At 38.7% G+C, this 25,591-nt stretch overlaps 1 long non-coding RNA gene across 2 annotated transcripts; it reads right to left on the bottom strand.

The window, feature by feature from the left end:
• Positions 1–329: 329 nt before the first annotated feature.
• On the bottom strand, positions 330–16,563 carry LOC307008463. Of its 2 annotated transcripts, XR_013799826.1 has the most exons (5): positions 16,348–16,563; positions 7,897–8,105; positions 6,538–6,691; positions 4,644–4,837; positions 330–1,738 (listed from the first exon to the last, which is right to left on the bottom strand). It is a non-coding gene; the product is annotated as an uncharacterized lncRNA (long non-coding RNA). The 2 variants fall into 2 exon arrangements; XR_013799825.1 differs by having other exon boundaries at positions 6,538–8,105.
• Between the last annotated feature and the right edge of the window lie 9,028 nt (positions 16,564–25,591).

Below are 25,591 nucleotides of genomic sequence, written 5' to 3'. Positions count from 1 at the left end.
TTGTTTAACACACACACACACACACACGCACGCACGCACACACACACACACACACACACACACACACACACACACACACACACACACACACACACACACACACACACACACACACACACACACACACACACACACACACACACACACACACAGCAGTTTATGATCGAATAAAAATGGGCAGATTCCCCTGCAAGCATCACTAGGACCCCCTAGACTCTGATCACAGACCTCCTGTTAAATATAGGCCTACTTAACAAATTTTCAAATGTGAATGGCTAACATAAACTTATAGTTCTAAACAAAAAGACTATATTTTAGAATCATGAGGCAAGTTGACCATCTCCATCAGTTCTGCTCTCTTTAGCGCCAACCAGTGGAGATGAGTGGAAACACATTATTGGAGAGATTTCACAAATGAACTCTCGACAGCAGGAGCATGTTTATACATCAAGCTTTTTATATATACTTTGTACCTTCCTCTGCGAAATCGGACAAAATAGTTTTTTGATATGTAGGCTACATAATAAATTTGTACTCAGGCATTTATTTGGACACTTCTGCAATTTTAGGGAAGCGCATTTACGGTAGAGCAGTACACGAATCATTCTCTCTTTAGTAGGCAGATGTAAGCGTGTCTGTAAGGTCTGATATTTAAAAAAAAAAAAAAATTCAGCTGTATTCTCTCTATTCTCAGCATGTATTGTCAGACCTCTGTGTGTTTGCTGATAATTGAGTAATTACCTGTATAAGATAGCACTCCTGCCGGGAAACACAGCTAATCTCAGCGACTGGCCTTCCCCGCAGAACAGCGTTTAGCTCCGTTAGAGGCTAAATGCTCAGTTTAACTGCACAATTTACTGTGTGTATGTGCGTTTGAATGATCGCTCTCATTTCTGCCTGCATCAAATGAAGGTAGACGCAGGGAACAGTGCTCTGAACAATTTCCTTTTCTTAAAGGCTGTTTTGCGCAATGGCTTACAGATGATAAGATGATAATGGTGACAATTTAGGGAATCTATTTTAATCTATTTTTTCTTCTTCTTTCAGTTCTTTACTCTGGAAGAGGCTTGGAATGTCACCAAAGTGGTTGTAAAGTCCATGGAAATGTAGTAAACTCTTTTAGGCTAGTGAAAGTAAGAAGCAGTTTGTGTTCAAATGATCCAGCAATGCTAAAGTTTGGGTTCTTTTGGAGGATTTTTGGCTGTCACATAAACTTGTAATTGACCTAAGTGGACATGTTATTTGGAATGACGCCAAACTATAGCCTATACCTTTTTTTTTTAAAAATCACCTCTCCTCACTAAGTTCTTTTATTGTTTTAAGCCTAAATCTATCCAAATGTAGTGAAGTTATATAAATATAGACAATTTTGCCTCTCAAATACATTTTATTTTTTGCTGGAAAGTATGACAAAAATACTGATTAAGAAAGATTTTTTGCAATGATCTTTTTGTAATGAGGCTCCATGCGATTCTCTTTATTCCTATGGGGCCTCTTTTTTTAATCGCACACTCACAATGTTGTATAAAGTGTGTACTTCCTATTCACACTTCCTAAGTTAATTATACTTTCTGCACAATAGTTTGAACCCATTTCAGATACAAATGAAGACATCATTTAACTCTCTTCGTGGGGACACAAGTTTGTTCTTCAGAAAGCTGGTCCCCAGCAAACATCCACACACACAAATCTATGCAGTCCTCTGGTATTTATCCAATAGTCCATTTCCCTGCAGATCCTGAAACATGACATGAGACCAGAACAGACTATATCCAGTTACGGATGTATTTTCATGCAATTGTCCAAAAGGGGGACAAGAAGCAGTAAATTATACGTCACAAGGAGATCATATTAATATAACACACACACTCACAAGCATACACACACAAACAAAGTCATACAGACACACTAATAATATTCTCCTGGGACTTCCGTTGCATTCCCACAAGTGTCACACCCAGTAGCAACGGTAACATGAGAACGCATTTCACAGGGTCACTGCATGGAAATGACGGATCCTCCGAGGTGGAAAACACACTGATCAATATCTCCTCCACCAAACTCAGAATGTTTCATTACCGAGTCTGATTCAGAGTTATATGATTCTTCAAATGAATCTGAAGCACTCAGGGCACGTCCCCGAGACCGACGGCCTCGGCTTGTCTCTCGGCGGTTAGTCTGAGCGCTGGCACTCTGAAAGGGACAGCAATATCCACTGATGTAATGTGAGAGATAGCGATCTTTAATGCGCTGCTTTATAACTTGTGGGCGTAATGTGAGTTTGGGGGGTGTGTGAGGGGGTGATGAAGCAGTGTCGCTGGAATCCGCAGTGTTGTGAGAGCTTCATACCTTTCAGCTTCATTAAACCAATTTCACGCCGAGGTGAGCTAAGAGAGGAAACTCTGAGTCTCTGCCGCCGTAACAATGGCGCATTGAAGGGACGAGGCGAAAGTAAATTAGGTACCACTTCACAGACGGCAAATTAAAATCTGAAAGTTGGATAGGAAAAGTTGAGGGGGAGATGATTATGTCTTTATTGTGCTGAAAAAAAAAACCTACCCATCCTTTTAGCAAGCACCTTTGCCCCCCACCCCCCAAGACTCTCTGCTTAGAAGAAATAATGATCTATTTCTTGTGTGGTAATTGGTTTCTAAGATGCCCTTGCCCCAAAAAAAAGCACCGATTTTGAATCTCTTCGCCTTCCTTTCAGTCACGTCATTTGGTTCTTATCAGTGAGATATGATATCCTGAGAGAATCGTATAAATTAAACATTAGTGCGGGTGCTTATTTTTGTACCGTCATTTTGGTGTCCTCAAGGTGTGATGTCTGTCAGGGGCCTTCGTGTCAGAAACCGCTGAGCATCAGAATCTTCCATTTTAAAACACTGTCACTGAGTTAAAGAGGTCTGACATATTAGGCAAAAAAATGCATTTTATATCGGTGACCGGTCTGTGTGTGTATGCTGTGTGCTTTCTCTGAGGCAGTAGTAATGTGACCCTGAATAAAGGAGGCACTGTAAACAGTGCACAGTCATTAGCGGTGTGAAATCAGACACTGACAGTAGCAGGAAGAGCGCTAAGTTCTCTGTGTACTGAACACTGGGATGGGTGTTGGTTAGCGAGACCTAAAAAAAAGCCTTAGTAGTTTTTTTTTATCTATCTTCACATGTAGGTGAGAGTGGGGTAATATATGTCACCCCTTAATCTAGCAAGCTGTATAGTTGTCACATGACCATAAATATGGAAGGGCTCATGTCATATATCTGCCTGGAATTAAAGGGATAGTTCACCCAAAAATACAATTCTGTCATCATTTACTCACCCGCACGCTGTTCCAAACCTGTATGAGTTTCTTAATTCTTTTAAACACAAAAGATGATATTTGAAGAATGTTGGTGACCAGATTTTTTTTAGGTAGGCATTTTTCCCTATGGAAGTTGGCTACCGTCAACCAACATTACCAACATTCTTCCAAATATCTTCTTTTTTGTTCAAAAGAATAAAGAAACTCATACAGTCATCATGAGGGTGAGTAAATGATAACAGAATTACATTTTTGGGTGAACTATCCGTTTAAGAGATACGCATAAGAAAATACATTTTATATTATATATAATAAAAAGTATATGATTAGTCAATATTTTTGTCTTGTTTACCAGTACTAATATCTCAGCATTAACTAAATATACATTTACTTGAGAAGAAAAGTGATAAGATATAAGGTATTGTATTCTAAAAATGTTAACAAAAAATTAAATAACTTAATGCTTAAAACAAGAACAAATATTTGTCAATGGAGTAATAACTTCTTTTCTCTTTTGAATTAATTCAAACTTTCTTACCCGCAGTCGTTATGCTATATGTATGTATGTGTATATATCACATAAACTTAATTTGCCCTGTTATTTACAATAACCATTATAAAAAAATAACCATACTTTAGAAGTCCAATTTCTTTTCAGTATTTGATCAACACTATTCCAAAATGTTGAAAAATGCTTCACTACATTGAAATATTTTTTCTCGCTTGTTTATAAAATTACAAATGAAAAAAATCAAAATAAATAAACTTGAAAGTGGATTGTGCCACTTTTATCCATATTTTTCTTTGAAATGTAAATAAAATTACCTTCTGTTATGATAGAATTACCCCTGAAGTGGGGCAAGTTGTGCCACAGGACAAGTCTCTAGCCCTATGTTTTAGCCGATTTCCTTTTAATTCTGTAATAGACATCCTGAAATTGAATTAGGCATATTCATTTTACATTAAATGTCTTGTTGCCTAGAGGTCAACTTCCGTAAAAAGTGAGTTTAACTCTTTAAACGTTAAACCTCTCTGTATATATAGCAGTTAAATGTTGCTTTTATCGGTTTGCCTTTAATGACTCTGTTTTGTCTGAGAATCCTCTACAGGAGCGTAATTGTTTTTGTCAGTCTGTCTGCATTGTGTGATGCTCCCTGATGATCTGTCCTGTCTCTCAGGGCCTCACACACACTTTCACACCCTAACACAAAGCTCTGACAGCAGTTAGGCTTTACTGCCCCTCGGCCCGCTGGCTTTACGAGGCAGACAGATCCCTCTCGCCGTAAACCCATCAGTCAGGAACAAAGAGGGCAGGTGCGAGCCTGCCTCGAGTGCTCACCTGCACCCAGCGGGGGATGAAGCCCATTCAGCAAACCCAAGAGGACATGCGCTCTTCTCCACTCGTGTCTCCTGAACTTCTCTGTTCCCCATCCGAAGCTCCTCACTTTTTCCCCCCGAAATGTACATCTTATCTGCGAAGAAACCGCTGCCACACAAAGGGTCCCGAGGAGATGAGAGGGCTCGGGATTACAGCTCGAAGAGAAGGATAGACACGCGATTCATGCTGTTGTATGGGTTGACAGGTGGAACAACTAAATGCTCTCAAGCAGTTTTACTTACATTTTTAATTGAATGCATTTGTCAGACTCTTTTATACTAACTGACTTGCATCGCATTCAAGGTCATTTTATATGGCTTTGGTGTAGCTAGCAGCATGCTGTATTGTTTTAGCCACAGGAACACTTTATAACATAGGACTCAGGTCCATGTTTCTCAATATTTCACGAATTTCCTGTCATCTCTCTAATTTCACTGTCAATAAAATAGCAAAATCAGACCCTAACATACATAAGCAATTACAAAGAGGGAATTTAACATATCTGCTAGAATACTAATGTCAGAAAAATAAGAGGAATATTGTAGGGGTACAACAGCTTGCCCACTGTCGGTTGGTGGTACACGTGTCTCTTTGCTGTGAATAAATGTTGTATTGTTAATAAGGAACACTTACGAGACTGAAGCAGCTTAGGCTTACTTAATTATCCACACATAATTTGTATAAAAAGAATCATGCTAAAATTTGAGTATCCAATATGACATCAGGCTTTTGAAGAACTTTATTTCTACATCTCTCAATCATATATTGCATTGCATTGCATTATATGATTTGCCCCCGACAATAAAAACTACAGAGCTAATCGTACAGATAATAAAACTATGCATTTAAATATTATCGGGAGATATGTGACAACTGATATTTAGAAAGTATGCATTTTAAGTAGTCTGCTAAACTGTTACAAAGATCTAACTGATGTACTATCAGAATTTCATCTTATATTTTGGCCATATAAATATGGGCAATTACACCAATTTACATCCTTTTTTTGTGCATATTTATACTTTTTAAAAACATATTTTTACTGCTCAAGTATGAGCTCCATATTTTCCTATATTATACTATATGAGCCATAAAATGCCTGAATTATTTTTTTTTACTATGACTAACTATAGTTATAACTATGTTATAACTATAACTATGTTGTCACTATGTTATAACTATAACTATAACTATTTTACGGTAACTATTTATGCTTTACAAAGATGTCCTTTTAACGGTACTGCCCCAGTGACAAGCTGCAAAAAAAAAAAAAAAAAAAATGCTGAGAGTATTTCATTTGAGCATTTTGCCTCTACAGTTTCTCAATGCATGTAGAGAGATTACTCTTATTATTATGAGACGTTCGGTTTGTTTAGTTGTAAATACAATATTTCGACCTTGAAAGCCTCTCTCAAGCCCGCTTGAAAGTGAGGTGGAATCGAATTTAGGTCTTGGACCAAACAATTGTGAAAACGGCCTAAATGAGAGGCAGGGCAGAGCTCTAAATGACTGGCAGAATTAATTATACAGCACTCCTGATTAAACTAGACTGGCCCTTTAAGCTATAATTAAAACTTAATAGAATATAAATGTTCGTCTGACTGTTGACAGGCGACGGTTGCAAAAAATTAGGCGGGTGATTGAAGTTGCTACGGTTTAAAGATGTGCTTGCTCATTAACGGGGAAGCAGACACATGTACAGGACAGGAAGCAGTTGGTCAGTTAGGCTGAGAGTGTGATGAGCACGCAGAGAAGATACATGCAGGATTTAAATTCAGAAAGACAGGTGGACAGCACGCAGTCACGTATTAAGGCGAGCAGGCCGGAAGACAGACAGACAGACAGACAGACATACCCAGGCAGGCGGGCAAGCCGGCAGACAGCGGGGGTAGGTGCCTAAGAGTCCGTTCCGTGGCAGAGTAACAGATGTGTGGTGAATCTTTAACTTTCCTCACTCCCCACTGTCACTGCATCTGTCCGCTGCTCCGCTGGGTTAGTGTAGCCCCCTCCTGTGTGAAAAAACTCAACAACAAAAACCTATCAGGGCACTTATTGATTAGCCCATGGTGTCAGGCATGCTGATATTTAATGATCTGTAGGTCATGCCGTCTTTCTGCAGGTTAATATGTACATCAAGTTAAACGTTCAGTGACCTATCCTGCGTATCAACCCAATCTGTTATCAAATCTGGTTCTTTATTCAACTCATCAAATGTGATGAGTTTTAAATTAGGCTGCATTTTTTTTTATCCAAAATACAGCAAAGGCAGCAATATTGTAAAATATTATAACAATTGTAAATAACTGGTTCCTGTTTTGATATATTTAGCATTTTTATTTAATTTTCTGCAATGGCCTTTACTCCAGTCTTCAGTGTCACATGGTCCTTCAGAGATCATTCTAATTGGCTGATTTGATGCTCAAGAAGCATTTATTATTATTATCAGTGTTGAAAACAATGTGTTTTCATGTTGTGCTGCTTAATATTTTTGTGAAAACAGGGATACATTTATCAGGATTATTTTATGAATACAAAGTTCAAAAGAACAGCATTTATTTGAAAACTTTTGTAACATTATAATGTCTTTACTGTCATCTTTGTTCAACTGTATGATTCCTTGCTGAATAAAGGAATTAATTATTACTGACCCCACGCTTTTGAACATTAATGTTACTAGTTTTTAATTACTTACAAATATTTAAATTACATTTAAATCACTGAACAAAGCAATAATTATTATAAAACAACGTCACATAACTACAGAGTTTGCACTCTTAGGCTTATTAGTGTGCAAAAGTGATTCAGACAGCCCCTGCAGAAATAAACCAAACTGAAACAGCATCACACCTCATTGTCCCACAGTCTACCCCTTATTTAAAATAACAGATATGTCACTGACATAATACTCAATAAGTAGTGTTTTATTGTCATTTATGTGATCAGCCTAATCCCTTTAGACGTCACAGGGTAAATAGTACTGAGACTATCTCTCCCTTGCGCCCTCTTACTCCCCCCTTAGCGCCATGGTTTATTTTAATTGAAAATTAGCAAAACAAAACATGGGCAAGAGGCTCCCTGAATGGGGCCCGTTTCTCTGGGAGCTCCTGGGCCGTTGAATAATGCATATGGGAGAGAGTAAACAGCAGCAGCGGGCCTGGCCCACGAACAATGGGCAGCTCTGAGCTCAGCCAGGGCGCCTGATTTTATTACTGACCTGTCAATCCTCCCCCCAGCCTGGGAAGCGTGGGACCGCGGCCAGGCAGCAGCTGCTGACCGGCCAGCGCTGACCTGTGCGCTTAGGCGAACTGGATTTCACCACACGCCCACCGGCCCGGCCCCGCATACCTCCACAGGCTGAACACGGTTACGTGTATCCCAGCATGCCCGGTGAAGCCACGTGGACATGGATGCATGAAACTGTTGCTGTGCCAAAAAAAAAAAAAAAAGAAGAAGATCGAATTAGACACGTGTTATTTTTATTGGTAAAGAGAAGAATAAACATTTACTGAATAACAAATACATTTAAAAAAATCTGAATTTAATGTACTATGTATATATATACTATATATGAACATTTATATAAAACATGAACATGTACATTCTATTTATTTATGAATTCTGTTCTGCATTTCATTTATTTTCCACCACAACTTAATATGGTTTTCCTGTTTTTCATTATTTAGGCTACTTCACATTATTGTTGTATGAGAAGGTGGACAGCAGGAAATGGGGGTCATTTTGAAACCCCAGTTAAATCGGAATAAATTTGGACGTAGAGGAGTTTGGACACTTCTGTCTGTCCACCACTTTTTATTCCCCTACAGCCATTGAGATTCCACTCTTGCCTCTTGGCTTTGGCCCGCTGCGGTTTCCATGGCAACCAGTAAATTGGTTAGCAGGATGAGTAATGATATGACGTGGTGGAAATGGAAGGTCCCAACAAAGAACTTATTACAGCTGCACCTTTTTATAACATTCCATTGTTGTCAAGTGCTCCCGATATTAACCTGCCTCTGCCCGGGTTTCCCGGGCCTGAAACAGTACGCGTGCATATTGTCAAGTCTACAGAGAGAACAGAGGGTGAAAGAGAGAGAGAGCAGAGGGAGGAGAGCAGTCTCTCTCTCTCTCTCTCTCTCTCTCGTATGAGTTTAGTAACATCACTGTATACCTGATTCAGACCCGACGGTGTCCGTTCTTATCAGTATATTTATGCATATATTTGTATTCTGGCTTGTATTGCGTAGCCTGCCGCACTATAGTAACATGGCAAGTTTTGTCACTTCAGTCGATTTAAACCAGCCAATTAAACTAATTCTGCATTAGATGCCTATTAAACATCGTATACATTTTTAAATATTGCTGAATACTTACAAAGCACTAAATGGTTTAGCTCCGCAGTACTTGAGCGAGCTCTTAACACATTATAGTCCTTCACGTCTATTGGGATCTCAAAATTCTGGCCAGTTAATAATACCTAGAATATCAAAATCGACCGCTGGCGGTAGATCCTTTTCCTATTTAGCACCAAAACTTTGGAACAGTCTTCCTACCATTGTCCGGGAAGCAGATGCACTCTGTCAGTTCAAAGCTAGATTAAAGACACATCTCTTTGACCTAGCATTCACATAATGCATTATAGACTTCTATAACTCAATGTTAGGCTGCATAGATTAGGTCAGCCGGAACTGGGAACATTTCCCTTAAATCCTGATGTACTCGTTACATCATAAGAAAGGCATCTACGCTAATTTTAGTGTCTTTGTTTATCCCGAGGTTTTCCCGCAGCCTGCCGGATCCAGGCCGTATCCAGATCTGAGAAAGGACCTTCGCCTGGACCCGATGACAACGCAGTGCTGAAGTGCCAACTAGCCTCTCCCTAAGGAGGATCCCTTTACCACTCTACATATAAAGCATTGTGGAAAATTTGCGTATCTACCCCGTAGTGATAAAATAAAATAAAATAAAATTCTGTATCAAATTTATAGGCAGGACAAGTAGTTTGTTTAGGCTTGGTTTGTAGGGAATTACAAACATGCGCACATATATTCAAACGCACATAACTATAGAATAAATTCTTGATGCGCACGTGAGCGGTATCAGCGTTTATCACAGGTTCCCTTTTAAAGTTTGTTTAGAGAGAACGGTGTCGTCTTAGCGGCCCCTAATTTAATAACAAGTTATCCTTTCGACGGACGTGAATCAGTCAAGACTGGCTTTGGCTGGAGAATGACATCATTCGGGAGACCCTATAAAGCCAAAACAATCTGTTACCTTAAATTATACGTTTATCTCTGTAAAGCAGCTTTGAAACAATCTACATGGTTAAAAGCGCTACATAAATGAAGATGACTTGACTTGCTATAATGGCGAATTTCGGGCTCATTTATAGGCTCTGCCTCGCCCTATTTGGCGGTTAGAGAAGCCTTCGCCATTGGATGTGCAGTTGCTGTGGCACAACCAATGAGTGAGCCAGCCTCACTGTGCTCGCTGTGCAGCTGCAATGCGCTTTACATTTTTCGTTAAACACGCATCTCTGACTTGATCTCCGCGCTGACTTTCTTTCGTCTTTCTCGGACACTTTTAAATGCTTCCACACTGACGACATGTTTGCTGGATTCATAAAGCGTGAGCTGCACGCTGCTGCCTCTCACTCTATGCTGGTTGCTATCATCGCGTCATCAATAACGTCATTGTACGGTCAAATTTATTCGGTCTTTTCACTTATTTGGCCGAACACCGAAAGTGCTCTTTTTTACATTTTCGGCCGAATAATTTTGGTTGCCGAACATTCGGTGCATCCCTAGTGAAAATCCTTCACAAGCATCTTGCAAGGGATGGAAAATAGCAGTGAGAGAGAGAGAGAAAGAGAGCAGGAGATTAGGGGGAAGTGATAGAGCTGGCGCAGGATGTTTGAGTGTTTGCTCTTGCTTTAACAACATCCTCTGCGCAGACACATAGGCAGGCAGTGAGATGGGGACAGAGATAGCAGACTGCAGTGGGCCTGACCCATTGTTCTACTTATCTCTGTCCTGGCCTCTGCTGGGCCAGGGGCTATTGAGGAGTGAGCAGGGGGATGGATGACCAGTGATAATAAGACAAAGACAAGTGCTCCTGCCTCATTCAGAAACTGCAGGGAAGTACGGGCCCTAATTAGTAAATCAACATATTGGTGTTGATGCTCACTTATCCTAGTCCAGGTTGGTTCGGGCTGGATGTAAACCAGCCAGTTTTAAGATACTGAAGGGTCTGATATAACTAATTAAACTAATTTTTATTATTGCGTAAGCGCTGGGTTTTCAAAACATAAACGTCTGGATAAAACATCCTGGACAGTTTAAGTCGCTGCAAAATGTTACTATCTATGTATATTTGAATTGAAGAAGTTTGAAATGTGAGATTATTTTTTAACATAACCAGGGGATCACATTCCCTATATCAATCACAGTGTTTAAAGCAGGAAGGGGTTTGAGGGGCTCCCATCACCCATCAGTGTGGGAAACCGCATCCATCAAATAAAGGGCAGCATTGGTGCATGTGGCTCAGGTAACATAAGTGAGTGAGAGAGTGAGAGAGAGAGAAGGTGAGTTGCTGTCCTGGAGGTCCCCTGGAGGTTCTTTCAGTGTAGAACAACCCAGAATCCAGCTGATAGATATGATATAATGTATATATTATGGACCAATGAAGCTTTTTTTCCCACATTTTCTTTGTGTAATGTTGCCGTTTAAGCATAAAAAAGGTCTGGTAAAGGGCAAGGCCTGGTAGAGGTGCAAGCGTTTACCTGAGAAGCTGAAACACACGGTTATGATAGGGGATGCGACATTTCCGAAACACACTCAAAGCAGTTGACCAATCACAACACACTGGTCCAGCAGACCAATCAGTGCAGAGCACGCTTTTCAGAGGGAGGGGCTTCATAGACAAAACTAAACAGCGTGAAGAGAGGTGCTGCAACAATGCAAAATATGTGAAAAATAAGGTGTAAACAATTTAGTAGACACAAAAAACTAAATCAAGACTTAGGAAAAGAGCAATAACGTAATGTAATGTAATGCATTCTGATTAATAATCATAGCAGGCCTACTTTGTACAAGCCACTTTCAGCTTTTAAAAATGTACCCAGTATTTATGTTCTGTATTAATTTATGCTTGTATTAATAGGCTATTTATAAATATTAAAATATTACAAAAAAATGAACAAATTTTTTTTTGTAATTAAAGGGCAAAAAAAAAGAATAAGTAAGTAATCAAATTGATAAATAAATATGTTAATTTAGGAAAAAAACTAAAACAATAAACAAATTAAACTTCAAATGCCATGCCATACTGTAACTACAAACTGAAGCCAATGAATATGTAACCACAGGATTGGAGGAACAAAATATATACATTCAAAATCTGAATATTGGATGGTGTGTCTAATAAAGTCTAACATGATTTTACAATTTTATCAAATTAAATGGTCTCAATTTCGGAAAAAAATACTGATAATGATATGCGGGGTTCTCAATACAAGCTCTAAGAAAGAGGACATGTCATTTTAAAGTGCTACCGGCATCATTACAGGCAGTCAGAAATGCATTTGTGCTGAGCCACTGTTGATCAACTTTGTGCATCTGAATCTATCATGATAAGCAGGCTCTTGCCTTACACCTGCTGATATTTAGATAAGATTAAATTTAAGAGAGGGTGGGAGAGGGTTTAGGCAGGTGGGGGCAGGGATGCTCATGGCAGGGCAGAAAGAACAACACCTTGTCTGCTTGAGCATGAGTGCAAAGCCTGGGGGTCACGAGGTCCTGTTTACCTGTGGCAGGTATTTCCTCTGTGGGCTGATAAGAGCCGACCAGGGGAAGTGCTCCGTCACAGGTGAGTGAAGAGAGAGCCGGGGAAGCCAGATCTGCTGCTTAGAAGCACAAACTCTGACACACAAACTCATTGTGTAACCATGCCTGGGGCACAAAGCACACCTAAACACACATGTGCTCACAACTGTTTGGGAGTAAGTTGCAATGCTACTAACTTAACCACATTTTCAATAGCCTGACGTTATTGCAGCTATTTTAATAATAGTGTAGTTTTTCCAGTAACACAGATACTTTATCCAATGAGCAGCAGTGTAGCATCCAGCCAAATGCAGTCACATCAACGGTCCTTTCTTTTCATATGAAGCGTTGAAAATTCCTATTTATTTTAGTAAATCGGGTTAACGCTAAACGGCCATCTCTCTTTCATATGTAGCATCAGAAAGTCTGATTCCTTCTGTCGAATCGGTTCGTCCTAATGGGTCTTTTCTATTGAAATGACTGATTCATTATATTGAATCGGTTCATACAGCTCGTGTAAATGAACAGATTCACAAAAATGATTCACCAATTGGATTCCCTGTATATGCTTTCTAATCAGTTATAGAAATGATTGTGTTTTTATTGTATTTAAAATAAATTGTGCTTGATACTGTCATTCTAAATAATATTGTTCAGTCATTCAAAACCCAAATTTGGCTTGGATTAAATTATAAATAAGCCTATATGATTTATTCAACAGATATTTTTATGTATAAAAAACATAATAATGTCTCAAGTAACTTCAATGCAGTTAGCTACTTTTTGTTTGTAGTTTGTAGTGTAACTGGGGTTTTAAAAATACTGCTTTGAGGCCTGGAATTGTGTAGTATGCATGTAGTGTCCATACAAGTCATAAAACTCCCTTAAAATTCAGGTTGACTATTAATTATTGATATGAAAATATTACTGAGCACTTCCTTTTACAGGCCTCTTCGCCATGTACATACTATGTAATTACAATAACTACTACTAACCCTTAACCTACCCCTAAACATAACCTTAACCCATGTAGTTACCTTAGATTACCCAGTACTTTCTCAGGTAAGTACACTGTAAGTACACATACTAAAATAAAGTGCAGTGGTTATCCCATCCACAGACCTCTGTGTCAGAGTTTGAAACTGAGCAGAGCAGGCGAGGCACAACGGATGGATGGAGGCTGAGCTTGTTTATTTTCACTCTGCCCTTCCTCTTCCTCCATTACCTGAGGTCTGGGTGCTCTACTTGCCCTCAGGTGCTGAGAGGAGGCGGTGAGCCTGAACATGTTAACAAGGGAGGATCCCACAATCATATTGAAAGACACGTTGCAATCCTAAATGGAGCTTTCAGCGAGAAGTGTGGAACGGACCACAAGACAACCCCCCCCCCCCCCCCCTTTTTTTTTTTTTTACTGCCCTGAAAATAAAGAGTGACATTAATGAGCAGCAAATGATTAGCCAGTGCCGTTTTTATCTGTTTGCTGTACATCCCCATCAGGTCAGGGTCCATTTCACTGCTTTAATTGGTAATGAATGATCTGAATAAACCTTAATGACCATATACGTAATTAAATTACTATGATCCTGTGGCTGGACTAAAAGAACATATTTATACTAATGTTTTATGCAGATCATTTAATAAAATAAATAAAGCAGTCAATGAGCCCCTAGTTAGTATGTGACCAGATGTCTCAATTTCCAGAAATGCCCCCCTTTTTTATGCGTTTAAAACAGCTTGGAAAATAGCATGTGCTAGATATTGTACATAAATGATTTCTCTATTGTGTGGGATACAGATATTTGAGGTGCTGGATTGAGGGATGGAGTGAAAAAATATTAAGAAGGCCGTCCCTTCAACTTTTCAAATCAAGTGACTAAAAACAAATCTCAGAATCTGTATCTAAAGTCACATGACAGCATAACCTTAGAAGTAAATGTTCATATATTTTAAATTTTTCATATTATTTTCATAAATAGAAAATGTAAAATAAATGAATGAATATTTTAAGAATTTATTTCAATCCTGGTTTTGGTAAATAGCAATAATATGAATCTGAGGCATTCATTTTACTAATTAATAATTATAATGTAACACTTTATTTATTTATTTTGGTTAAAAATCATAAAACCAGTTAATTATTCACAGTACAGTAAAGGCAATATATGTAAGATTTTTGGATGACAAATATCCCAAAACCACTAGAATAAAGTTATATATTTCTTTGACTTGTGTACAATATTCCAAATGTTTCCAGCAATGTTTAAATCCAGAAATCAGCCATTTTAACCAGTGTTAAAATGCCTGTGTCATTGCGTTGCCTGTCAATGACGTCATATTGCCCTCGATTTACGGGTTTACTTCCGGATTAATTTACTGGAAACCATGGAAACACAACAGACGCCACTTGGTATCCAAGTTTTTGGAACAAAAGAACATAAAAAAACAGGTGAATGATATATGAACAAACCCCTCTGTAAAAAACATAATAGAGATAAATAAAACTATAAAGTTTGGTGTGTGTAAGTGGAATGGAGATTTCTGGCTCAGGCATTAGAAAAAAACAAAAAAACATTTTTTTTGTTGAAAAAACTGTGTTTAAAGATATATATTTTGATTGAAATCTATTGACTCAAATAGATCAAGTATAAAAATAAACTTTAATGAGTATTTTGAATTGTTTTCAAAAAGAAGTCTTAAAGAAGAAGGAAGCAAAACAGCCTAAAAATATGGCTGAATAATTAAACATCAATTAAAACATCTTAATTGCACAACAAACCAGCATCATAACTGTTAGCACTCAGCATTGTTTGGACGCAGGTTATTGTCATTAACATTATTTTCAGCATTACTCTGGAGGAAACAAGGATGTCACAAGCTACTATAAAAAGTTGTTATAGTTCATAAGTGCGCTTTGATAACTAAACATAACTGAGAGTAGTATGCCAAATGTCTACAGAGTTGTCCTTTTTAATTCATTTGAATAAACATTGAACATTTCGGTCATATATTGACATCCAGATACATGGAAGGCAAGGTGCTATGAATTACTTTTATGAGACTTATTGACTTATTTTTAAGAGCCTTTTACTTTTATGAGACTTATTGCAGAGATGAGCGCAGGACAGGTCACTAATGGGAATCTATTGTCTCTGTAGTGAAAATGCTTCATCACATATTTACAGATGCTTTCAGAAGTTATGAATGAGTCAACCTGAATTGAACAGAGGTGAGAATTGTTTGCGAGCATTTTTTCCTCCTCAGGCTCTCATCCCTTCCGCTCATTATAAGCGAAGAGCAGAGGAAGCTTGCAGCGGCCATTGTGGCCGATCGGAACCTGAAGCACCCTCCAATAAGCAGGAGAGCAGCATCGTAGGCAACGCAGCACCCCACTTCAAACCTCCCAAAACCCAATTTTCAGGCCCTACAGCTGCCCCAGCTCTGCAAGAGCACTTAGCCATGTCATTCTATCCGCTTCTCTGGACCGGAGGACACAGCCGTGGTTTTGTGTGCCGCCGTCTCTGATACGACTCCAGAAATGGAAATGAGGCCATGGATCTTCATTAGAAGAGGCAGGTGTCCACTGGCCTGCCCAGGTGAAGACGCTGGGAGGAGTGGGCCGGGGGGAAGGGGCTCCTCACGATGGCTGGCGGCCCTCGTTTCAGCCCCTGGTCCCCCCTCCCCGCACGACACTTAATTGCCCGTGTAATGAGCTACTGGTGAATGGGTTTACTTGTGTGGGGGCACTTGAGGAGTCCGTGCATTAGGGGTACCTCCTGCAGCTCCTAATCTCAGAGCCCATATACAGAGAGCGCCGCGTATGAAACGCCGGAGAGAAAGACACTCACCTCTCTTCTGCATCACTCTTGTTTGCCTTCACCCCCACCTCCAGCCCCTCTGCTTTGTCTCCAGGTTCATGCTGGTGAAATTGGCAAGGCTTTGAAACCTGTGGAAGCGAGGCAACCTTAAAGGCCCTTCGAGGCAGATGAGGATCCTGGAGTGTGAGAAGTTTTCTTGAGACAGGACACCTGTTTCTGGCTCATATCTTGTCTTCAGGATGCAGGACACCTGCACACAGACAATAACATGCTCGTTTACTGCAAAAATCACGTGCTATTGAAAATCTGCACTACTACAATAAGTGCAGTGTTTATATGGCACGTGGCAATGTATCACTCTTTTTTTGTGTCTATAATAATCCAAATCGTGAAATATGTTCTGAATACTTAACACAATCTCATGGCAGTTTGTAACTATCTAATTTCTTTATTGATAGCTAATTTGTATGATTTTATTAGTTAGTTTTTGAACAGTCAGTGACTGTCTGCTTATACCACATTGTACAAATTCATACGAAATCGCCGGCTCATAAAATTGCTACATATTATTGTGAGGTCACTAAGATGTGCATTACTGTAGTCACTTTAGATGATATACTTCAAGTGAAATCGAACACTGAAGTGGTGTGATGTAATTTTAAAAAATGACATTCTAATTGAAAGCAGCTTGCTTTAAAGGTGGGGTAAGCGATATTTCAAAAACGCAATTAGACATTGTTGATATTTGAAATCAACCCAAACAAACACACTCCTTTCTTCAGTGCTCTGCCTCCCAAACTCACCCTCCAATCCTATCCGCCCTGCTCCGAGTCAGCCTCGAATCCCAATCTCCGGCATGCGAGGCGAGTGCGCTAACAATGCCGCTAAACACGCATTCTCTAGCAGTCGTCAGCGCGACTCTCACTAGATGGCCTCCGTTACGCACGCAATACAAGACTGGATGTCTGTGTATCATAACAGAAGCGCAACAAAATAATGCTTCCCGAAAAATAAAGCGCACATGATGAACGAATGACACAAACAATTTACGTACATACAAAATAGTAATTAATTAGAAACAAGAGTTCGTTGTTAGCTGCCAACAGCACAGCAGCTCCAGACAAACAATGACACTCAAACTCAGTGTCACTCACGTGTGGACCCGAATCAAAGCAACGTCCGCGTCTCTTTTCAGGCCTTCCCGCTTAGCTCTCTCCAGCGCTGGAAAGCTTAAATATTAACGCAGCTATAACCCTTCATTAGCCAGTGATTTCTAATGAGCTTATCTCTTTTTTAATGTATGTATTCAGCAGTCTTTCTTCAAATTTCCCTCTTGCTCGTTCTTTCTCCTCCACGTGATACGCCCCCTAATGCTGATTGACTACACACGTTTGTTGTTGTGGACTAAAACAATGTTTGTTGTTGTGGACTGTTGTTGTGTGTCGGCCCGACTAACTTTAAATATCCCCTACCCCACCTTTAAACCAATTTATTGCATGAAGCACTATATTAATGTGACTTGACAAGAGTTCTGGAGTGCAGAGCTTGTGCAAACATTTCCACATGACTATGATCAGATGCTTTCTTAAAGGGGTCATGACATGTTTTTTTTTATTTTATTATTATGTTCCCTTAGGTGCAAATATAGTATTACTATAGTTTTTTTTACAAAAAACTTTTAAAATATAGTGATTTATGACCTTTTCCCACCCTGTTTCTCATCCTCTGATTCAAACAGTCTGTTTTGGGGGTGTTTCCCCTTTAAGAGTTCAGTGTTAACGCCCACTGTTATGATTGGCTAACGTCAGTGCCTATGCATCAATTATTAATGCCCCCAGCCAGAACCTGTGTGGATTCAGTGTATTTAAAAAGTAGTTTGAAGTTTTAAACACATTACTTACAGTTTGCGTAGTCGTTGTTGAGCCCAGAATAGTCGGCAAGGACTTATCTTTGAGCAACAGTTTTCTGGCAAAGGCAGCATCATTTTGGGATTTGTTCTCAAAACAGTCATCCTTCAAATGTATAGAACAAACGCTTAAACTAACACTGCCGTGACTGAGACGTCCGCAAAAAATAAAGTGCATCCATTTTCCCCAGACGACTGGATCTTTCGCAGCGTATTCAAAGATGTTGTTTGTCCACAGCCAGGAACAGCACATCTGCGGCATCGTAATTTCCCTGTAACGTTACACAGACAGACCCACTCGCTGTCCGTCGACTGAACACTTGTGAGGCGCGCAGCGCGCAGGCGCGACAACGATACGAAATGAGCGTTGTTGTCTTGCGCTTAAAGCGTAGTTGTCTTGTGCCTGGAGGCGGTCATATGCAAACGCTGGTACGTCACTTCGTACCGTGACGTCACTTCTTACCATGAATCCAGAACGAGCTGTATTTAGAGCTTGATTAAATAAATGATTCGTTTATAATGGGGAGGAAGTCTTAAGCTATGAAACTTGCAGGACGTTTTAATGGTACAAAGACCTCTTATATACCAGAAGATCAAGGCAAATTTGATTTCTCATGTCATGACCCCTTTTCTTAACATCTGTTTTCTCACCGCTGTCATTTGTGTTGTATTTTGTTGTTGAGAGGAAAACATGTAGCACATTTTTACATATTCACCTATTATGCCTCTCCCAGCACCATGGGATGTTGGGATGTTTACTAACAGTTTACCGGTTCTCAGGTAATTTCAAACTTCTTCTAGCAAAAAACGAAAAAGAACTCTGCCATGAGTATATTAGGGGCCTTAAGAGTAATCATCCAGCTCTTCTCACGCTGTTTGCTGTACAATGCGAGTCCCCTCGGTCCCTCCGCAGGGTGCCTGACAAATAAGGTGCTGTTATTGGGCTCCTTCTCAGGGCTGGGGGTTAATGATTAGTGCTGTTGGGGGTTAAAGCCCAGAGATAGGGCCTTTCTCCTGTGCCTCAACAGATGTTGGTGGGCCTTTAATGTGGTTATCAGGATGAAGGGCCTTCTCAGGCTCGCTCTTCCATTGTGTGCTGTCACATTCCAGGGCTCAGCCACGGCAACAGGGCATCATGGGAGCACAGCCAGGGCTCCCGCTGGGCCACTGTGGGCCTGAGTTCTGACAGCCAGGGCAGCCCCCTCTCCCACACTGCATCCACACTACTGATCACTCACTATTCTTCACACCTCCTGCTTCCTCCACGCACACACACTGCTCCTCTGCCATCTTGCCCTTTCCCACACCACCTTTTATGGGCTAATTCATGGGCAAAATGTCTAAAAATGCTCCTTTTACAGTCCACCCTTAGATGAGCTAATTCCCTGTGGGCTGTTTAAAGTGTTTACGGTACTTCACACACACAGTGTCCATAGCGTCATGCTGTCCACCTAATTAATTTAATTTAATTATATGTGTGTATCTGTATAATGCATGAAGGTCCTATATTTTCACATATGCATCCGTATGAAACTTCTACCATTCAAAAGTTTGAGGTTAATAAGATGTTTTTGAAAGAAGTTTCACCAAGGCTGCATTTATTTGACCAAAAACTATAATTTTGTGAAATATGGTAACAATATAAAATAACTGTTTTTATATTTTAATATATTTTAAAATGTAATGTGTCATGTGATCCTTCAGAAATCATTCCAATATGCTGATTTGCTGCTCAAAAACAGTTGTGCTGCTTAATATTTTGATGGAAAGTTTTTCAGGATTCTTTGACAAAACAGAAAGCATAACAGAACAGCATTTATTTGAAATTGAAATCGTATGTAACATTATAAAGGTCTTTACTGTCACTTTTGATCCATTTAATGCATCCTTGCTTAATAAATGTATTATCGGACCCTTACAAAAAAAATATTACTGACCCCAAAAGTTTGAATGTTTTTTTTTTTCAAAACAAATATTTTTGATGATTTTACTTGCTTCTGGCTAAAAATAAAAATAACGAAATTGTGACTATTTTTGTAATTGTGACTTTCTCATGTCTAAATTTTTTTATCTGATTTAATATCTCATAAATGTAACTTAAGTTCTCATTCTAAACTTTGTTTGTCTTGACTATGACCTTACTATGAGCTCATTAAAGCTGCATCCATAATATTATAAATAATTAGCAGCTGCAGAACATTTTCCATAAGTATTTTGTCAACCAACCTTATATATTCCTATATGAATTCATATATACTCGTATATGAATACACATAGGCACAGTGGCATCAACAGCACTTTCATGTGCCCTGTATCATCAGTCTCAGAGAGTTAGCAGCTGTGGGCTTGTTTGTATACAGATGCATGGAGCTCGTAATGATAATTACCCTGCAGCTGCACTCCAGGGCCCTGGGCTGCAGTTTCTCACCGTGCCATCATTGTGTCTGTGCGCAGAGCAAGAATGTGGGAAAGTGAAGTAATTAAAGTATTCTGTAACCCAATTAAGCAAAATGCCCCCCAGCACCATCAGCAGGCCAGGATTACACACACACAGAGGCCGACGCTTCACCCAGCCTTTCTCCCACTGATACCTGCTACCGCCCCCACAGTGTTTAAAGACTAGTTTAGTTAGGGCGGTGTTTAACAACTAACTTGTCAAGAAAAGCAATGTTTGACAGCCATTCTGCTTTGGCCAGAGAGTTTCAGGAGGAAGGATTGCTGGAAGAGATCAGTGGGACCCACTGAGTGGGCAGAGAAAAATAGGTAAGTCTCTCTCCTCCGTCGAGTAGAGCTATTCATTAGCGCTCTGATTTATACATCCTTCTGCTTTAATCTGCAGCCAGGCCAGTGAAGATGGATGGGTGACAGTTCCATCGTTCACAGCGATTCAGCACTCAGTCACCGCGGAGACAAGCAGTGAAACCGGGAATGTTGAAAGCCCACAACTTGAGAAAAAAATATCATAGAGGAGAGAGTAAGTTTTAGAAAACACAGACTGGTAAATAGAGTTAGCACTTTCCAATCCGGTCCCATTACTTTAGGATCCTATTAATGTTTTTTTTTTTTTTTGTTTTACAAATCTCATGCTTTTTTGCTGGGATCAAATCTTTTGAAAAAGATCATTTTCAGCTAACATAAATTAACTTAGCATGAAAAGTAGTGTGTTTTAAACACATCAAATGTGCTATATGTCCTTGTCCTCTATTAAAATGGTAATAGCCCATATGTGCAACCCAGTAATCCATTCTTTTCTTCTTTTTTAATTTATGTTTTTAATTTGATAAAAAATGCTTGGGTTTTATGCTTATTTGTTTGGCTTTAAAAAAACATATAGGCCTATTAAATGTTTATTATTATGTTAATTTGATTGGAAAATAGGTTTTAAATCAGGGTTTAAACTGTATTTAGATGTGCCTTTTGTATTGGGAACAGTGCTGCAAAACTGCAAATCTCATTTAAAATGAATAGAAAATAAAACAGCTCATGTAAAACCTACGCTGTCAAAAAATAGCTGTCTTACATTTTACAATCAACTTAGATGTTGAAGTCATTTCAACTTACATTAAACTGACTTAAAAATGAGTCGAATCTTGTATAACATAAAAAAGTTGAAAATTGCTTAACTTATTTTGATGAGTTAAAGCAATGTAAAAACATAACTTAACATAACAGTGTTCTTTGAATCATGAAGTGAAATTTTCTTAAGGCTAAACTCCTTTCTCTGACCATCTGTTGAAAAAGAAAAAGAAAAATATATTTTTAAGTGTTTCAGGTCTTATTTTACCTTATTTATGGAAAGTACCAATTAATCTGATATCAATCTCTTCTGTTCGGATCCCAAAATGAGATCTTCTCTACTTGTCTCCTCTGGAATAAATAAGCAACACATGTATTGGTTTATTATGTCTTTGTCGCGTTTCTCTATATATCCTGCTCGTTTGCTGGGCAGTGTTTGAAAAGAGTGAACAATGACAGTCCACAATGAAGGTGCTCAATTAACTGTATAACCCAGCCATCAATTAAGACATCAATTACCAGGTTGATTGATGGGGCTAAATGATGCGATTCATTTTCTCCATCCAGCGGAAAAACACTGGAAGCTGCAGTATATGAAAATTAGTTGATGAATGTTACATTCATTCCATTTTGGCTCGATAAGACAAAGTCATGAACGTTCATTTATTTTTCAATTCTCCCTTTTAATCGCATAAATAATACTACAAGATATTATGAAATTACTCCCAATTTAAAATATTAAAATGAATTTTTAAATTAGATTCCTGAACACATTTTAAATGTATTTGTCATATTTCATTCTTAGAAACAAAAATAAAATTTCACATTTTTTTTAATGATACTAATTTAAATGGCTTTGAAATTATATATTTTTTAGGATATAGCTGTGATGGGACCATCAGATTATTTGTGCTTTAAAAAAAAATCTAATTCAACTATTGTCTATTAAGACTGAAATATATATTATACACTGTGCTGTTGTTCTGATATCAATATATTCATCTGAAATAACAGAAATAACTTTCAAAATCCAACTCAATGTGCTTTAAGTAAAAAAAAATATTTTCTCTACAATATATCTTGAAAAAGGAAATGGTTAGGAGACAAAAATAATGTACCAATGCATTCCTTTTGTTACAATTAGTATTGTATCTAATGTTATTTAGATGATATAGCAAATTGTTAAAATAACATTTGAAGTGTTTATATTTTATTTAAAAAAAAATTGTATAAAAAACCTGCCAATTTACTGTTTTTTGAATCACACAAGCTAACATAATTCACTTTATTTTGTGAAATAAAATTTTTGTGTAGGTCTCCATACAAAACACGATGGCAGGACAATAATTAAAACATCCTCTGTCATTCTATAATTCCATATATATGCTCACAAACTCACAACATTTTTAGACTTTATTTTTAAATGATTGTATTTTTCTCAAAAGATAGCATAATTCGTTTTTTTTCTAATGCTTTATATTAAATTTAGATTTTATATTATGAATAACTTTCCTGTTATTCTAATCATCTTACTTGAGCTGAAATTGTATCACTTATTAGCTTTTTTTCTTCATTAGCAATTTGACAAATGCCCCCTTTTTTAACATCCCCATATCATTCTGCTTGACTTTCCCCCGGTTTTGAATTCGGTTATTGATTGCCTGTTCTGTTTCACTTAGAAAAGGTTGATAAAAGGAGGTTTTCACTTTCTCTATTGGATGTGACAGCTCCCTAACAAGAATAATGGAAAGGCTCCATTCACAGGCAAATCAGCCCAATTCAGCGTGCCCCTACACACTCAATGGAAGAGTCACAGCCCTTCCCTGCCCATTCCATCACAACCATCTCTCTTCAACACCCCTCAAACTTAGCACAGCTCTTCCAGCAGACAACATCCCTCTCTGTCAACCTCTCCGCCCGGCCATTAAGCGGATAAATTCGTCAATAAGCGCGTGATGAATTTTGAAACTAAATGGACGACGAGCATCAGCTGATTTTCCGGGCCTGTCTGCAACAGCTGACGATGCTTTGAAAATCTCTCAGGACAGTTTCTGTTGGGATACACATTTGGCTTTTTAAAATGGCAAATTGCGTGCTTAAACAAATCCTTTCAATCCATTGTAAATCAGCATTTCCCAAACACAGAAATTGCACAGCCTCTAAAGAAAGACGATATCATGCCTTTGACAAACTAATGCCTTGGATTCATTAAGAGAAACCCTAACCCTCAATCTCGCTTGTGCAAAACAGCATCCTATAAGCTGCATGTAATGACAAGAGGCCAATCCCCTGGAATGCCTCTGCTTGGCTGTACAGCAGCCAGGTGACAGCACACAGGTGTGAGCGCAGGGCTTGTTCACAGGGGATTAAGGTATCAGAATTAACCTGGCTGGAGAGAGGTCATGCTACTGGGCTCAGGCTTGTGTAAGGAAGTGCTGTAGAGTGAGACTAAGCTTCCCACGACCTGTTAGCCGTGAACTCCTGGCATCCGGTTCAGGTTAAGTTGGTTAATAAGAGAAATAGCTCCACTATTAGTCTGATAGATAAGTAATATGAACTTCTGCAGCACAATGTTTAGGCTACACCTGGCTTTGATTGGTTTGAATTTGATCATTTTCTCTAAGAAACTTCCCTAACTCCACATTAATAGATCAGAATTTTCCCTTTTGACCCAGGGTATCATCTTTTTTAACTTCTCTCTTAACGCTAGGTTATGAAATGCTTGGGAGCAGCGTTGGCAACAAGAAACCCAATTATAAATTAAAATGCACTTGATTCATTAAATATTCATGTGCAAGTGACTTATTTGGAAACAAAAAAATGCTCGCTGTTTCAATAGTAGGGTACAGCACAAACAATATTTGTGTGAACATGAGTGTAAAAAAAGTCTTTACTAACCCTTTTTGTTTAAATGATATGTAATGTTATTTTTGGGTAACAATGCAATGCCATAAAATGACTGTAAAAATTTAAACAGCTTTACGGTTCAAAAAAATATACAAGTAATAAAAAGTAAGTTTTAAACAAAGAATTAATGTAAATGCTTTTATAAAATGATAAGTTCCACATTGGCCTTCTATTGTAAGTGCCCCTATCTTAAGGTCGCAATGAAATAAAATATTTTACAGAATGTTGCAGTGCTCATTATAAATTATTTATCCATGCACATTATGGGACACCTTAGTGTTGTGGACTTGTAAGTTCACAAGACCACAAGTGCACAAAAAGTGTGGCATCTATAGGTAAGATTGTCCATAGTACGATCCAATCAATTCCCGAAGGATGAAATCAAATCCCGTCCTACATTTTTATCATTCCAGAAGCCTTTTCACTCGGATATAGGCCACATTAGGGTAAAGACTATTGCATCTTCTGTTTCATGCTGACTTTAACTTCCATTTTGTCTATATCATTCTTTGTGATAATAAACATGCCACAAATGCTGTTGATAGAATTTGTATTGAACATGAAATCCCTTTAACAACAAGGGTCTCTTCATTTAGAAGATGCAAGAGTATCATAGCAGTGAGCATCTTGAAAGTGAGCAGTTGCCCTACAGTTAATCAAAATCATCTCTGTTCTGTTCATTTATGGCCATATGTTTAAACCGTAGCTTTGACACATACACACACACACAGACACTCCATACAAACGCCCAGAGGATCATCTAGGCTTAGCTTGATTCTTTGTCGATTAGACATGTTGTTGGATTTTGACTCTCCTAAGCACACACAGTCCTCTGTTTCCTGCCATGATTTCTCGCCCTGTCCTGAAAAGCGACTATGAGGAATCCACGTCCCTTTCTGAATGCACACTTGTTCCTACTCTCGATTGGCCATTCAGCCCCCTCTA

Source organism: Phoxinus phoxinus (genome assembly GCF_949152265.1).
Source record: "Phoxinus phoxinus genome assembly, chromosome: 12".
NCBI lineage: Eukaryota > Metazoa > Chordata > Actinopteri > Cypriniformes > Leuciscidae > Phoxinus > Phoxinus phoxinus.
The sequence above is the reverse complement of the archived record's forward strand: the minus strand, read 5'-3'. Positions and strand labels throughout refer to the sequence as shown.